Below are 15353 nucleotides of genomic sequence, written 5' to 3'. Positions count from 1 at the left end.
GGCCCTTGTGGTATCAGAGGACAGAACAGGCTGACCGGGTTGACCCCACTCATCAGCCATGCTCACCCCCATGCAGCTCTTGCCTGACTGCCCTCCAGTCCCAGCTCAGGCACTGGAGACCGGGGGGGTTTCTTTCTTCTAGCCAGAGGCTAGCCCCACTTACAGGATCAACACCTCTCCGTCATGGCTAGCAGGGCAGACTTCAGGCACAGCCACTGGTTCAGCACTGCAAGCTCTATTCCACTGTGTCTGCCTCCCCTCCTCTTGAAGCCAACAGCTTTTGTCGCTGGAGTTATTACAGTGAGTAGCAGAGTCAGGATATAGTAAGTGTCTGGGGACCTATTACACGCTCGTTATTTTCATGTTGTGTACACACAGAGAAAAGTGCTACTGTAGGACACACTACAGAAAACTGAAACCGGTGTGGCACTGTGAGCCAGGCGCCGGGAGGACTACACACGGAAGGAGGAGGAACTGCCTTTTGGAACCTTTCAGATCCCCACCTTGCTGGCTGAAGGGCACCATTTTCCATGCACTTACTTATGCTGTAAGGGTCTCAAGCATCTGAAAGTGGAGTCACAGGTCTACTTAGCCTGTAAGTCATCATGCAGCTCCCACAGTGGCTGGTTCACCCCTGACGCCTGGCCACTAACTTTCTGCTTGGGGGTGTCTCAAGTAATCCCCTCAGATTTACTTAGTTCAGGTCTTAAACACACATAATTCTGTTCATTTGTATGGTCCCTGTCAAAGCAAGATGGTGGCCTCGTTTTAAGATGTGCTTCTCGGCAAAGTACTTTTATAGATCACAGGCCGAGACAAGCCTGGATAACCAGGATGTGAGAGCCCTGAGTTCCTGGATGGGTACCCGGCTAAGACATGGGTTTTCCTGGAGCTCATGGGAACATTTCTCAGCGATTACTCCAAGTGAGCCTCCTCCTTCACATAGAACTGGGTCTCTGAGACCAGGTTGGAAAAGGCATTGGGGCTTTGTTGGGACCCTCTCTGGCCAGCTTAGGAACATACAACAGTCAGTTCCTGGGGCTCTTGAGAACCTTCCAATACTGTGGAAAGCCTGGCCTCTGGCTGGTCCAAACTCCACTCCCTCCACCCCCACATCTTCTTAGGCATCTTGTTTCCTGAAGTTAATTGCCTATTTCTCCAACCTGCCAGACAAACTAGCCAGTTGGAAAGGGAATGTGGCATCACCCGGCTGCCTGAAGGCCCTTTGTGGGGCCCAGGCAAAGTCCTCAGTCACGGTAACTTTCCTTGTGTTAGTCAGCCAGGAGAAAGCAATTACCCTTTGGAGCTGACGTCAGGTGGCCTCCTGGACTGTGCTGATGTGCTGGGCTGTCTTGGTCCCAGATCAGCCTGGCTGCTGCTGCCTCTTCCCTACAGAAGCAGCACACAGCTGTGCAAGGAGGAGTTCTCCACGCCATTGCTTGCGTGGGCTGCCGAGGAGTCAAGTGCTATTGGCCGTGGTCTCTGGGGTACTCACTATAGAGCCCCCAGTTATCAGAGGAGCAGCAACAGTGGGGAGAGGTACAGTCTGAAGTCTGGCTTTGTTTATCTTCAGGATTACTTGGTCCACAGTCAGAACTTATCTACGTCATAAGGATCTCACTTTTATGGTAGGCAGAGTAAAAATCTGCATGGTCACTACTTTGCCAGCTGTGACAATGCCAAAATGAGGCAAGAAGAAAAAGAAAACCACAAAAACCATCTACAGCAATACTCGCACATGTGACCAGCCTCCGAGTTATCTCCTTGGCCTCCATTTCTGCCTTAGGTCTTTTGGGAGGAGGAAATGTGTGTGAACAGACTTAACTGTGCAGACTACAAGCAGTTATCAAATGGTTTCTGCTGTCTTCTTTCAAGGGAATGATTCCCCAGGCAAAGTGGAGATTAAAGGAAGAGGGCATGACTTGCTCCAGATGAGGGGGCACTCAGCATGCAGTGGGGACGCTCTATAGGTAGACGATATCCAAGTCTGGCTGCCAAGAGTCACTGGCCTCCTAGGGCACCTACAAACCTGGACACTGGCAGTGACTGCATCTCAGGAACGTTCTCTATGCTGAACATGCGTAGACTCCAAGCCCCTGACACAGAAAGAAGCCCTGCTCTCTGATCCCCTCTCCCTGGCTTCGTGCGATGCCACTTAGCTTAAAACATAGTTCTGCCTGCTCTAAGGAGGAATAGAGGACACTACTCAAGACTCCTTGTTAACTGCCTCAGCCACTGGCTATGGGAGAGGGTTAACTATGGCTGCATAATGAGGTCAAGTACATGGTGTGTGTGTGTGTGTAGATTAAAACAGTTAACCAAGACACAAAGGGAACAAACTCAGTTGTTTAAGTTCTACACTATGGAAGATGGGGAAGATAGTTCAGGGGATGAAGAGGGACTCTAGTGCAGATCCTCAGCATTCATGTTAAAAGCTGTGTGTGGCTGTGTGGCTGTGTGTGTGTGTGTGTGTGTGTGTTATGGCCAAACAGGCCATAACTCAGCTCACAGGAGGAAGAGGAAGAACTTCCCCTCAGACCCAGGCACCTACACACCTAGGAGTGCTCCCCTGCCACTCCCACTCTGATGCATGAGAAACACACTCTTCTATGACAGCACAGGGAGGACTTAGCCTGTCATGACCGCCTTGACCTTCTGCATTTGTGTCCAGGTCTCAAGGTCTTTTGTGTGACAACCACTGTAGAAACTGAGACAGCAACCTTTCATTTTAACAGAAGGGTTGGAAAGAAAGTAAATCCCACGGCAGGCAATGACCGCACCCAACACAGGGAGGACTACTGGAGAGGGGGAGACGTGCAGGGAAAACTTGACAAACGGTGGTCATCGCCACTTCAAAACTGAAGGAACGACACTCAGATTATGATGAAGAGTAAGAGAGGTGACAAAGACGGAAACCAGACTCTGAGGAAGAGCAGAGTAGTCAGCCTACGTGGAAAAGATAACTGGGCCTGGATACCACAGAAAGACAACGGGATTCAGTACAGGCTGAGGACATTGAAAATATGTGGGCAAAATTTAAAACGCTCCAATCTCAAAGCTGTCAGAGTCTTACAGCTACTAATGATGAGGTAGGAAGTGGGGTGGCTGTTCTGACCCAGGCAGCTGGAAGGGCAGGGAGATGCACACAGCTTGGTCAGGTGAGTGGCCTGGCTAGCTGCAACCCCCACACTCCTCAACCCTGACAGGGCTGAACAGGAACCACCGAGGGATGGAGCTGCTTCATAGACTCAAGAGGTCAAGAACCAGGGACTGGAATTGGGAGCCTGGTCAAGATGGAGCCAAGATGCCCCAGCAGGACAGCCAGAGAGTGAATGCAGCAGGGTCCCCACAGGACCTAGGCCAGCCAGCACTCCCAGAGGCTGGGCAAAGGGACGCAGAAGTCTCCCTGGAAGGTGGCCAACACCGCTACTGTTTAAAGCATTACTGAGAGCAAATCCTTGTGGCAGAGTACACCAAGACACCATGAGGAGAGACAACAGGCTGTAGGGACTCCAGGTGGCAGCCGCCTGACAAAGGCTGTAAACGGGATGCTGTAAACCATGTGAGGAGAAAGAGGCCGAATCTAAGCATGTCTACAATCAACTGAACTCATAAATCATGACAGGACAGATCTGAAAAGATACTGGAATCCAGACAGTTAAAAAAAAAAGTAGGACGAAGACCAGGTATGTCAGGGTACTCAAGAGGCAGAGGAGGGCAGATAGATCTCTGTGAGTTCCAGGCCAGCCAGGGCTATGTGTACATAGCAAGACCCTTGGGGGGGGGGGTGGGGAGAAGGAAGAGGAGGAGGAAGAGAAGGAGGAGGTATTGCTGGGCAGCAGATCAGGGGAATAAACACAGCAGGGGATTTGGCCAAAAGCAGTCAGTAGACCACAGTGAAACTGCATGTGCTGGGGAGAGGATATGATAGTCAGTGGATATGTAACCAGGTCTAAAATAGGTACAACTGGAGCCTCAGGAAAAGTGGGGAGAGAGCAGTGGAAGCCAACATTAGCTAGAGGATAAAAGCCATTCAGAACTGACTAGAAAAAACACTGCAGTAACTGAAGAAGGCAGACAAAGGTGGAGCAGGAAAGCCCTACCTAGTAAACAACATGGTAAACCAGACGAAAACAAAGACAGTTTGAAAAAACCATAGGATACGCAACTAACAAGAGCGTCAGAGCAGTTTGGGGATACCCTCAAAGACCTGTGCGCCACAGCACTAAAGGCCAGAAAGAACACAGCTCCACATCATGGGAGCCGCTTCACCACCCAGACACCCAGCAAGGCTGAGCTGCTCCATGGGACACTCACAGAAAGGATCTGCACTATCAGCAGAAATGACAACCATAGCACATGCTGGCCCAGTCTCCCCACAGAGCTGAGCAAACACAGCTAGACCAAAGAACACGCAACATAATTCCACCTATTTAACATCAGGAGCACTAAACTATACAGCTAAAGGATGTGCAATTAGGTAGGAAAAATATCACAAAAGTCAGGACACTAGGAGAAGAGAGAAAGCTGAGGAGGGAAGGGCCCTGTAATGGGGAGGGCCAGCAAGGGTTCTAGAATGAGGCTGTCTCCATCTGCACGGTGTCACATGCAGCTCTTTCCCTAAATGCTCGTGTGAAGATTTCAACCCCAGAGCAATAGCCTAACAGGTGAGGCCTTCAGAAGGTGATTAAGGTATGGGGTGAAGTCCTGTGAATAGAATCTGGGCCCCTACAGAGGATTTGAGGGAGCCTGTTTATCTTTCTGCCCTTCAACCATGTGAAGACACAAGGGTGTCCCCTTGGATGAATGACCTGCACACAATACCAAATATGCTGATGCCTTGGACCGTGAACTATCATCAGATCAAGCAAATCTCTTACTTCTTCTAGTATCTGTTGCAGCAGTCTGACAGACTAAGACACATGGCTGTGGCCAAACAATTCACAGTCCGACATGAACAGGCTCCCTTGCTACCTGTTACAGTTTACCGCCAAGCTTATAAAATTAAATTAAAAAGGGGACAGTTTCAACTACACGAATAATTACTTCACTGGGAAAATGAATCGACCCTTCACACGGATGGAAACATAAGAGAACTCAGGCTGGGATTCCAGCTGGCAAAGGCCATGGGATAACAGAACAGAGGAAGAAATAATGCAGGGGCTCAAATGAGCAAGTGCTCACAAATTGCATCCTGGTATTCTGCAACGGAAGAAAATGTTGGTAAATGATTTAGACATTTTCATGCTGACAAGGAAAGGATTAGAAATCTGGAGGTTATTCTTGTTCTCTGACACTTCTGCTCTTGGGGTACAAGGCTGCCCTTTGTCATTAGTAATTATAACTGGATTGAATGAAGATTGAGCCCACATCACCATACTCCCATGGCCAAGCTTCAAATGAGAAAGACAAAATACACTAATCTATCCCATGAAGCTGAAATCTGAGTTTTAAAAAATTAGATATAAAAATGTGAGATGATGGTTTATGTCACTTAATAAAAAATAAAACAAATTAAAGAAACAGTTTCAATTATTTTTGCTCAATTAATCAGCTATCTATCCAGGGCTATGTATGTGCTGCAGTATTAATACAGGGAAATATATTCATTAGTTTCATTCATTTACTATTGAAATGAGACTTTATTGCAACTCACTGATCTAAAAGGATGGCAATATTTCACTCAAAACACACTGACATGGAAGTAGGGGAAAAGCTTTTATTCTCAACATCTAAAAAAGAACCAATTAACTCAATGACCCGAAGTCTTTCAGATAATCTCTCTCATGTTGTTAAAAAGGAAAAAAAATATTACAAAATTGATAAAGGTTAGGAGCATAAAACTGAGTTCTTCTTCAAGGTAGCTAGTTATGGCAAGTCATTAATATCCTTTTCTTGACTGGAAAGAGGGTACCTGAAGAACTCTGCTACCCAGCAGCCTAAATGTCTTTTGCACATTTGCAAGGGGTCTTTGAAGATTACACAGTAAAAAGGAACACAGACCCAAAGTAGGAAACTTAGAAATCTAAACAGAATTTGGATTTCCCACATTCCATCATTTCCCACGGTGATGTTCCCGGCACCCTGCAAGCTTTTCTTAAGCGAGCGCGTGCTGTCTGATTTGAAAGTGGCGTGGCTACTGCGACCAGAGCAGAAGCACACGATGGCACCAGCCGCTCCCACTGCCTTCTCTTGTCTCCAACCACAATCACATCTCTAAGAAGCCAAGGACTGGGAAAATCCACTGCCTGGAGCAAGACCGCTCTCTTCTACTGACTTCTCTGACACGGACTTTAAATGGTAGAGTAGGAGGTTCCAGAAGGCAGCGTCGAAATCACAAGAAACTATCTTGTGATACCAGGTCTTGCCAAACGCAATAGTGAGGGGAATGCTTGGTGAATGGACGGGCCATGGCCTCTGGCCAGAAGCCAACTGAGGATCAAGACTCTGAAGCAGCCAGAGAAATGACTTGTCACATGTAAGCAGTCTTCATTGTGACTGACAGTTGACAGAAGAAACCAAAGAAGTCTGAACTGTGGGATTACTTATTAAACTACTCAAAGAAAATGACCAGCCAACCAGAATTCTACATTTGACAAGGACAAAGGAGAAAGACATTCCTAGATAAACAAAAGCTAAGGCATTTGTTAGCAGGCTTGCCTCATAAGGAAGGCTTAAAGAACCTGGAGCAATCAGAACTAAAGAGCACCATAAAGGGAATCACACAAACAAACATAAAGCCATTAGTTTTAATTTACAATTTCTCTTTACTTCCTATGGAATCTAAAAGGCAAATCTATAAACAATAATTATAAACCTACGTTGATGAACACACAAGTCTGAAGGTAACCTGTGGTAAAAACAGCACACAGAGGGAGGGACAGATGGGCTAGGGCCACTGCCAACAGCAGAGCAAACGTTTCACAGGCGCACACGGTGTGTTCTCCGAGGTAACCATGTCAAGCCAGAAAATACCCTTTCCTACCAGCGTGGAATGGAACCAGAAATCAGTAAGAGGTACACAGGTGGAGAGCGTAACTAGAGGCGGGGCCTCATGCTGCAGCGCCCACAGAAGGGGGGATCTAGAACGGGTGGGACTCTGGTGATGCAGCTGTGCTGGGGTCACTCGCTTCTTATAGCTACCTCAGAAAACCATGGTACCCGGTATTTGTGAGGTGTACAGCTGAGCTGGAAGCCTCTTAAGACGCGGCTTCTAGGCAGACACAGAGCAGGCCCTGCACCGTGGGTCAGCTGGTGCTTTCCACCATGGAAAAACTTCCAGGGCAATGACCATGGAGGCTAGGATGGGGTCTCCACCCATCTCCAACTGTCGAGGTGCTCTCTCTACCTCGAACAGGACTTGGTACCAATGTTCAGACCTGGACAATTACTTGTGAGGCTGACACACACATACACATACACACACACTGAAAACTGTAGAACACATAATAAATATGTGGAAATTAAGTAATATACTCTTTTTTTTTTAAATATTTATTTATTTATTTAGTATACAATAATCTGTCTGCGTGTATTCCTGCAGGCCAGAAGAGGGCACCAGACCTCATTACAGATGGTTGTAAGCCACCATGTGGTTGCTGGGAATTGAACTCAGGGCCTTTGGAAGAGCAGGCAATGCTCTTAACCACTGAGCCATCTCTCCAGCCCCCAGTAATATACTCTTAAATGGCCAACAGGTCAAAGAAGTAATCTCGGGGAGTTGGAAACTACTATGCCAACAAGACTGAGAGCAAAGCAGGCCGATGGATCACTCCTATAACCCGGGACTCACAGCTAATGGAGGAAGACTGCCATACGCTTGAGCCTACCTGCAGTACAGTGAGTTCTAGGCCTATCTGGGCCTCAGAGAAAGATCCCTGTCTAAAAAACAACTGAATACATTTCATTCCCATATACACTGAGTCCAGCAAAGGCAGCGTTCAGAGGGAAATTTATAGCTGCAAATGGTCACACCGAAAATAAGAAATATCTCAAAATCGAGAAATGTCGGAGATAAAAAATGAGCATATTAAACTCAAACCTAGCACAAGAAAGGCGATGACAGAAACTAGGGATAAAATATTGAACAGAAAATAAAATCAAAAGTTCATTCTGAAAGCTGCTCAATCTCACCTCAGAGAGAAGAGAAACAAGTGGGGACATTGTTTACACTCACACACATGAATCTAAACTAGTAAACAAAACAAGTGCAAAACAGCAGCAACAAGGAGCTGGAGAGAGGGCTCCCCCGTAAAGGAGCGGGCCCAGGCCTGCTAGCCTAAGTTCAATCCCTGACATCTATCACACAGGTGGAAGGTGAGAAACGACTCTCTAAAGTTGTCCTGACCCTGACACATGTAGTTGCCCCCCATTAGATAAATGTATCAAACCATTTTTAATAAGAGGAGGCATTACTACTGTGTTTATAGAAATATATTATGAGCGCAAACTATGGAAAAATTAGGAACAAACACCTTAGACAACCCACATGAAACACAGAAACTCTTCAGAAACACAAAACCTGACAGAGAACAGGGTCTAAACTACAGCAAGGAGAACCAGGATCACAATCAAATGTCGCCCCCCCCCCCCCATTCTTTAGATGGTTGGGGAGGCCAGGATCAAATAGCTGTAGGTAATTCTACCCATCAGATTTGAAAAGAATTGGTATCAATTCTTCCTAAGGACTTCCAACCAATGGAGAAGAACTATTTCTCTTTGGTGTCAGAACTAGCCAGCTCTGAAGCCACCCCAGCTAAGTCCTGTCACAGCACAGACCAGGCCTATCTCTATGTCCTGCTGAAGTTCTCACATAGCACCATTAAGCAAATAAATAATTTCTCTTTTAAACCTCTAGATTAGAAGCAGGAGGAGGATTGTGTTAGTTAAGTAATCTGAGCAACCAGGAACTTGTGCACCATGCACAGGGAGAAGGAAAGGGCCTCATGGACACAAACAGTCCTCAGGTGGCAGGCACACTAGACAACCACCTGCTCAGGGAGGCACAGTGGGGTGGCATTAATAAACTGGCCCACAACTACCACCTTATCCTTTGTTTCCGAGAGAGAACTTGTCAGGGCCCAGACTCAGGCCAGGATGCCAGGAGAGTGAGACTATGCCTGTGGTACGACGGAGGCAGAGACCCCTAAGTAAGCGGCTCTAGAGCCCCTGGCTTAGCGGCTGCAGCAACGTTTTCACTACTGTCTATCAATGTCTATTCGCCGTAAGGGAGAGAATCCTGACTCTAATAGATACAAACAATAAAAAGTTATTAAATTAATGGGCAAAGGCGATGTCAAATGTTTATAGAGAAAACACCCAATACTGTTCCTGGGAGAGTTGATGAGGAGTTAAGGTTGCAATAGCATGATAACAGACCAAAGTATGGCGGTCCCTTAAAGAGGGCTTGCTGCTCCACAAGAAACCTGAGCAGCGTTCAGCTTTATAAAGGCAGACAGCCAATAACCTCAAAGCTCCCAGAACTTTAGAGACCCGTTCCTCCTCCTAAGCAAAAGCACACAACCATTACTGCCAATATCCACAAACCAGAAGGAACGGGACTGGGGAGAAACCTAGAGTATGGCCATGGGAACAAGGCTAGCCTCTGGATGGCAGACAGTTCTGAAACACAAGGCAGCTAAAAGGTAAATGCCAACATGCAGTTCTTCCACTGCCGCCAAGCTAGTGTATCAGTGCTACTGCTTCTGTTGAGGAAATGTCCCCAAGACTCAGAAACCCACAAGATTTAAATGGCAGCCTACTGAGGAACACCGAGCACGAGCACTAAGGAGGTCATATGATACTTAGAGCGCGACGGTTTAATGCGAAGTGCTACAATCTGGGACCTTATTCATTTACAACAAAGTGGGACCTGATGCATCTACAAGGGACAAATGTCAAGCCAAGGAATAAGTATTCCTGAGATAAGCCAGGCAACAATGCTTCCGTGGCTGAACTACAAGAGACACCAATTAGCAAGCACGCAGTCAACTTGTTATCTAGCTGAATAGTATTCTATGCCATCAATGCCAGTCTGATTAAATATGCTGACGTTAATAGAGGACTTGTAACAGCATAATACTTTATGATGCATCTATTGTCTTTAAAAGCAAGATGATAGTAATGATAAAAAACAAGCCCACTGGAACACATATCAAAAAAGCAACATGTATGACCTACTGTTAAAATATCAAAGTGGAAGAAGACACATGGAAGCCAGAAAACGTGCATTTAGTTAGAAAATGCTACAGGGTAATTTACTTAAAAGAAAATTATATGAAGGGTGAAGGAGAGAGCACAAAAGAGGAAACACTCTCTCTTATTTTTTGCTAAGTCCTGTATTAACACACACGCACAAGTGGTACAAACCGGTTTGCATTTGGCAGGTTTTCTGGCCCATTAGCAAATAGTCTGCCATAATAAAGAGACGTTCTTCTGGGGACTCTGGTAGGATTATGAGTCCATTATCAGACAGAATAGGCTACAAATGGACCCTGCTTTTCAACTAGATTATAATGCAAAGAATAAAATAACCTTGACCCAAAATGAAGAGCCGTGCAGGAACCTGGGATACAGGTGAGGTTTCTCAGGTCCAGGAAGTAAATCTCAGCTGGTCATAGCCTAAGGAAACAACTGCTATTTTCTGTCCACACAGAACATTATTAATCAGGGGCTCTGGGGCACAAGACCATTAATTTCTGTCCTAGGAAGCCATGTTGGATTATATAAGGTATAGACACATTGATTTTTGACAACTGGGGACTGTAGTCACAGATTTAGGTCACATGGCTTTGAATAACATGATTAAGAATGACCTCATATTCACGGTGACTGTTTCACTCACCCTGTATTTAGATCTATCCTCCCCTCGTCACTGGCATCGTAATAGGTTTAAACAAAATGGCCATCAGGCTCTGACTTGAGAGGTTTCTGACATCAACATTCAGACTTTTTCTCATCTCTCACCATCACTGTGATCTATCAAGCTTGTACAGCTCTTGGCCAATGGCCATATTAATTTTCTACTTGAAAGAACACAAATGGAATACTGCTTATGACGAAGGTAGTCAGGGAGCTTGGGGAATAGCTGTCCATCTTACCGCATAGTAATTAGCTTGGCAAACTGAAACAGTAACATGATTAAATCTGATACCTAGCCAAAATTGCCAAAAGAAGAAAAAAGAATCCCTTATTCTGTTGAAGGTGCTAAATGGCTTTTTAAACAGTGGCTATTGATGGTTATATTTCCCCCGTAGTAATGGTATGGGTATTGTCACATCAGACTTCTGGTTTCCATGGTGATTATTAGTGATGGCATTTGAAACATTGTAGTTAGCTTTCTCAGTAGAGGTCCTTGCCCTTCCTCCATAAATGAAGGATGAGATAAACTGCTTCTTGATGTTAGCAGGACAGGCTGCTGATCATCAGATAGACAGACTCCATGGGTTTTCAGTGCGGCTAAGACACTGGCGCCCTTGAACACAACTGGGACTAGCTGCTTTGCAATTGAACAACAGCTAACCGATAGTCCCTACCAATACATTATTTTATAAACTAGTTTTTAAAAATTATTTTATTTTATTTGGAGATGGGTTCATCTGCCTCCCAAGTGCTGTGATTAAAGGCGTGCCACCGCTGCCTGGCTAACTGGCTAACTAGTTTTAGCACACTGATTTGCCCATTTATACACACACACACACACACACACGCAAAAAGAAGCACTTAATCCTGGTGGAGAAATGACTTGGAGGAGTCTCATCCTCCCCTGCAAATGGGGACAATGGTGGATGGAGATCTAGTTCGCAGAAGGCAGCTCAACATTACACCTCTCCTTTTAACATAAGAGTCTTACTCTGTAGCCCATGATGGCCTTGAACTCATGGCAATCCTCCTGTCTCAGACTCCCAAGTATTGGGATTATAGATTCTTTTATTTTTCCCCTTAACACATCTAGCGATTTTGATGATGATGAAGCTAAGTATTTCATTTTTGCTTTTTAAATAATTTTTACAGTTAAAGCTGACAGTTAACTTTAAAACTGTTTACTAAGATAATTATGTACTTTTAAAGTGTGTGAACTTGAATGCCTCTTAGTACTTCATCTAACTGCTTAAAGCAGCTTCAGTGTTTCTCATGGAGCTATGTTCACCAAGTACAGTGTACAGTTTTCAATAAATACATGCAAGCAACAGATAATCAAAAGCAAAGTTGCTAGTACTGTCCAGAGATAGAGCACCAGATAATAAATCTAAGTAACAGAGAAAACCACTGCCAAGGTGAAGGCCAACACAATGACAAATGATCCCTGGACCCTCTCCTCACGAGTCGTGTCAAGACAGAACAGCCATGCCACCACTGTGTGTGACTTAGAAGAACGCCACGGACAAGAGAGAGCAGAATCAGGAGCTGAGGAGAACACCAGAGAAAACAGAGTAGTGTCAGTGGTGACCAAAGTCATGTATCCACAAGCCACGGCCAGGACCAATATTTTATGGGAACTTCGTCACCATCAATTTCGTCATCAAATACCTACCTGAGAATAAGAATGAAATTTATTACTGAAGAAATTAAAGAGTTGCCTATGGTATCAGAAAAGAGGCTGGTAAAGTGTACAAAGACTTGTGTTTAAATGCTTAGTCCGTAGGCAGTGGCACTATTCAGAGGAAATATAACTGTGGGGGAAGGCTTTGAAGTCTCATATATTCAAGCTACACTCAGTATAGCACAAAGTTGTCCTGCAGCCTGCAGATCAAGATGTAGAACTCTCAGTTCCCTCTCCAGAACCATGTCTTCCTGCACACTGCCATGCTTCCTGCCATGATGACAACTGACTAAGCCTCTACTGTAAGCCAACCCCAATTAAACGTTTTCCTTTGGAAGAGTTGCCGTGATCATGGTGTCTCTTCACATTAGAACCCTAACCAAGATACCAGACTAAATGGTCAAAGATAACCTGATGAACCTGATTTTAGTAAAAATTAATAAGGACCATGAAATTCATTAGGTCACCAGGAGAGTGGCTGGCAAGGCAGGAATGGAGCACTGGCTCCCTGCACACTCCTCACCAACCATCTCTTTTCTGTGTCACATCCAATGGTGCCGTTCATGAAACACCCCACAAACAGCAGTATCATTAGAAAATTTTGTATTAAGATCAATGTACAGAGCATCTGTTTGACTTTTCTTTCTTCCCAAGATAGGGTTTCTCTGTAGCTTTGGAGCCTGTCCTGGAACTAGCTCTTGTATACCAGGCTGGCCTCAAATTCGCAGAGATCCACCTGCCTCTGCCTTCCAAGTGCTGGGATTAAAGGCGTGTGCCACCACCATCCTGCTTTTTGACTTTTATAAATGCCAGTTAAAACATAATTTGGGGCTAGAGAGATGGCTTAGCGATTAAGAGCACCCAGGTTCAATTCCTAGCATACACATGATAGCTCACAACTGTCTGTAACTCTAGTTCCAGGGGATCTGACACCCTCACAAAGACATATATTCAGGCAAAAGTACCAATGCACATGAAATGAAAGTAAATATATTAAAATACATGTGAGTACGAGCATGTTCACACACACTCACAATCACCATGACTTAGAAAAAAATTGAAGGAAAAAGCAACATTAACACACAACACACTAATAAACACTTGTTATCTACCTTCCGTAAATTCTGAACCATAGATCTCTCAGACCCACGATACAGAACGCACCTAACACACAGCAAATGTGTTCAGTGTTTCCTTGTTAAGGCTGATCAGAGTCAAACAGGAAATCAAGGAGTCCATACGGGGCTTTCTTTACTACAATGGTAGGGCTGCCAGACCAGAAGGCAGGAAACAGTGCTCACCAAACTTTCTCCCAAAGAACTCATGTCAGCTCCAAGAAGTCCTTCCAGGGATGTTCCTATAGAAACCCATCCTGGCTGAAGAACCCTCTGCAGGGTGCCAGGGGAGGAGACCCAGCACTGCTGCAGACAGAAAGGTTCTCTTGCCTGAGTCTCTAAGCAAGTCATTTCTTGTAATTTTAGAAATTCACCATACAGATGACATGAAATTGAGCTATCATTTAGATTACGAGAAAAAGCTGGTGAGCACAGATGCTAACTTCCACTCAGAAACACACCCTGCTCAGAAAAACAGACAGAGGCTCTTATGTGCATTTGGATTTGACCTCAGGCAAGCCGGGCCTTGAGTGGACACTTCTGAGGGAAGGGGTGTCAGGAAGGCAGTGATGGAAAATGGAATCTGATCACGTGCTACAGTGCCAGTTGGGAGTGCAGGGCTGCAGGTCAGAGAATTAAGATCACCTTAACGACTGGAAGAGAGCACAGCGTTTGGAGAATACTCGATTCTAGCCTCTCAGATTGGCCTGAAGACAGTCAGCACACTGGCTGGTTAGCAACTGTGAGCTCTGAGCCCACAACGAGACCAGACTGCAATAAAGACTTTAGCAAGCTCTGTGGGTGATTTCAGGTGTTGTCTGCCCTGTCCAGATGCACAGACAGAAGGCATTCTAAGGCAGGCTGCCCTTTCCTGGTACTCCTGGCCAAGTACAGGGGAAGCTAGGAGAGGGACTCATCAGTGCCAGCCACATAGCCTCAGCCAGGTGGTACTTTGTGGGATTAAAGTAATGGAGAAAAATAGAAAAAGCTAGACATGCTAAGAAGTACATTATTTATCTGGGTAACATCAAAAACCCAAGTCAGACTAAATGATTAAGTGGGCCTGTGTGATTATATTTCTATAATTGTAATCATGAAGACCTGGGCACCAGTATTGATTTTATTGACTCGCAACTTCTTATTGATTTTTCTTTTAAAAACCTCATTTCAGCTTTAATTTTCAGAAAAGAGTATTTCTTAGGTCACAGGTAAGCTTTTGGGATATGGCAGTAAAACAGGAAAACAAAATAAATTCTGGGGCAAATACATCGTAAATTTTGATTCTGCCTTTCACGATCTTAGATTCCCTACTAGAAATAAGCATTTTTTTCTTATAGGGACACCACACTGAAGAGTGTGAGTAAAAGGGGTTGTCCATCATTTCTTGCTCCCCCTACCCTCAAATCTCCGGTCTCCTCCCTAACTATAAGATGTCCTTGGTCTACATAGGCGGAGGGGTGCTCTTACATGATTCAGACACACAAGTGCCTTGGCTGGAGGAATCGAGAACATGGCAGGCTCAGGAAGAGCTCGGAACTTCCTCTGCCTTACCTTCCTAAATATTCTTCCAGCCCATCCTGGAGGGGAGACCATTCTGACCTCTAAGGATAGAGAGGTACCAAGAGGAACGAACAGGCCTTGCTAAGTCTCTACCAGTTTATTATTCCTGGCTCACATCCTTCCTCCTAGCATATTTT

The 15353-nt window shown here is 45.2% G+C and overlaps 1 protein-coding gene across 2 annotated transcripts in view; it reads right to left on the bottom strand.

Moving 5' to 3' along the window:
* Positions 1-15353, bottom strand: part of Elp3 (elongator acetyltransferase complex subunit 3) — a 66855-nt gene that overhangs the window by 2974 nt on the left and 48528 nt on the right. The gene's annotated exons all lie outside the window — the stretch shown is intronic.

Source organism: Arvicola amphibius, chromosome 13 (genome assembly GCF_903992535.2).
Source record: "Arvicola amphibius chromosome 13, mArvAmp1.2, whole genome shotgun sequence".
In the NCBI taxonomy this organism is placed as follows: Eukaryota; Metazoa; Chordata; class Mammalia; order Rodentia; family Cricetidae; genus Arvicola; species Arvicola amphibius.
The sequence above is the reverse complement of the archived record's forward strand: the minus strand, read 5'-3'. Positions and strand labels throughout refer to the sequence as shown.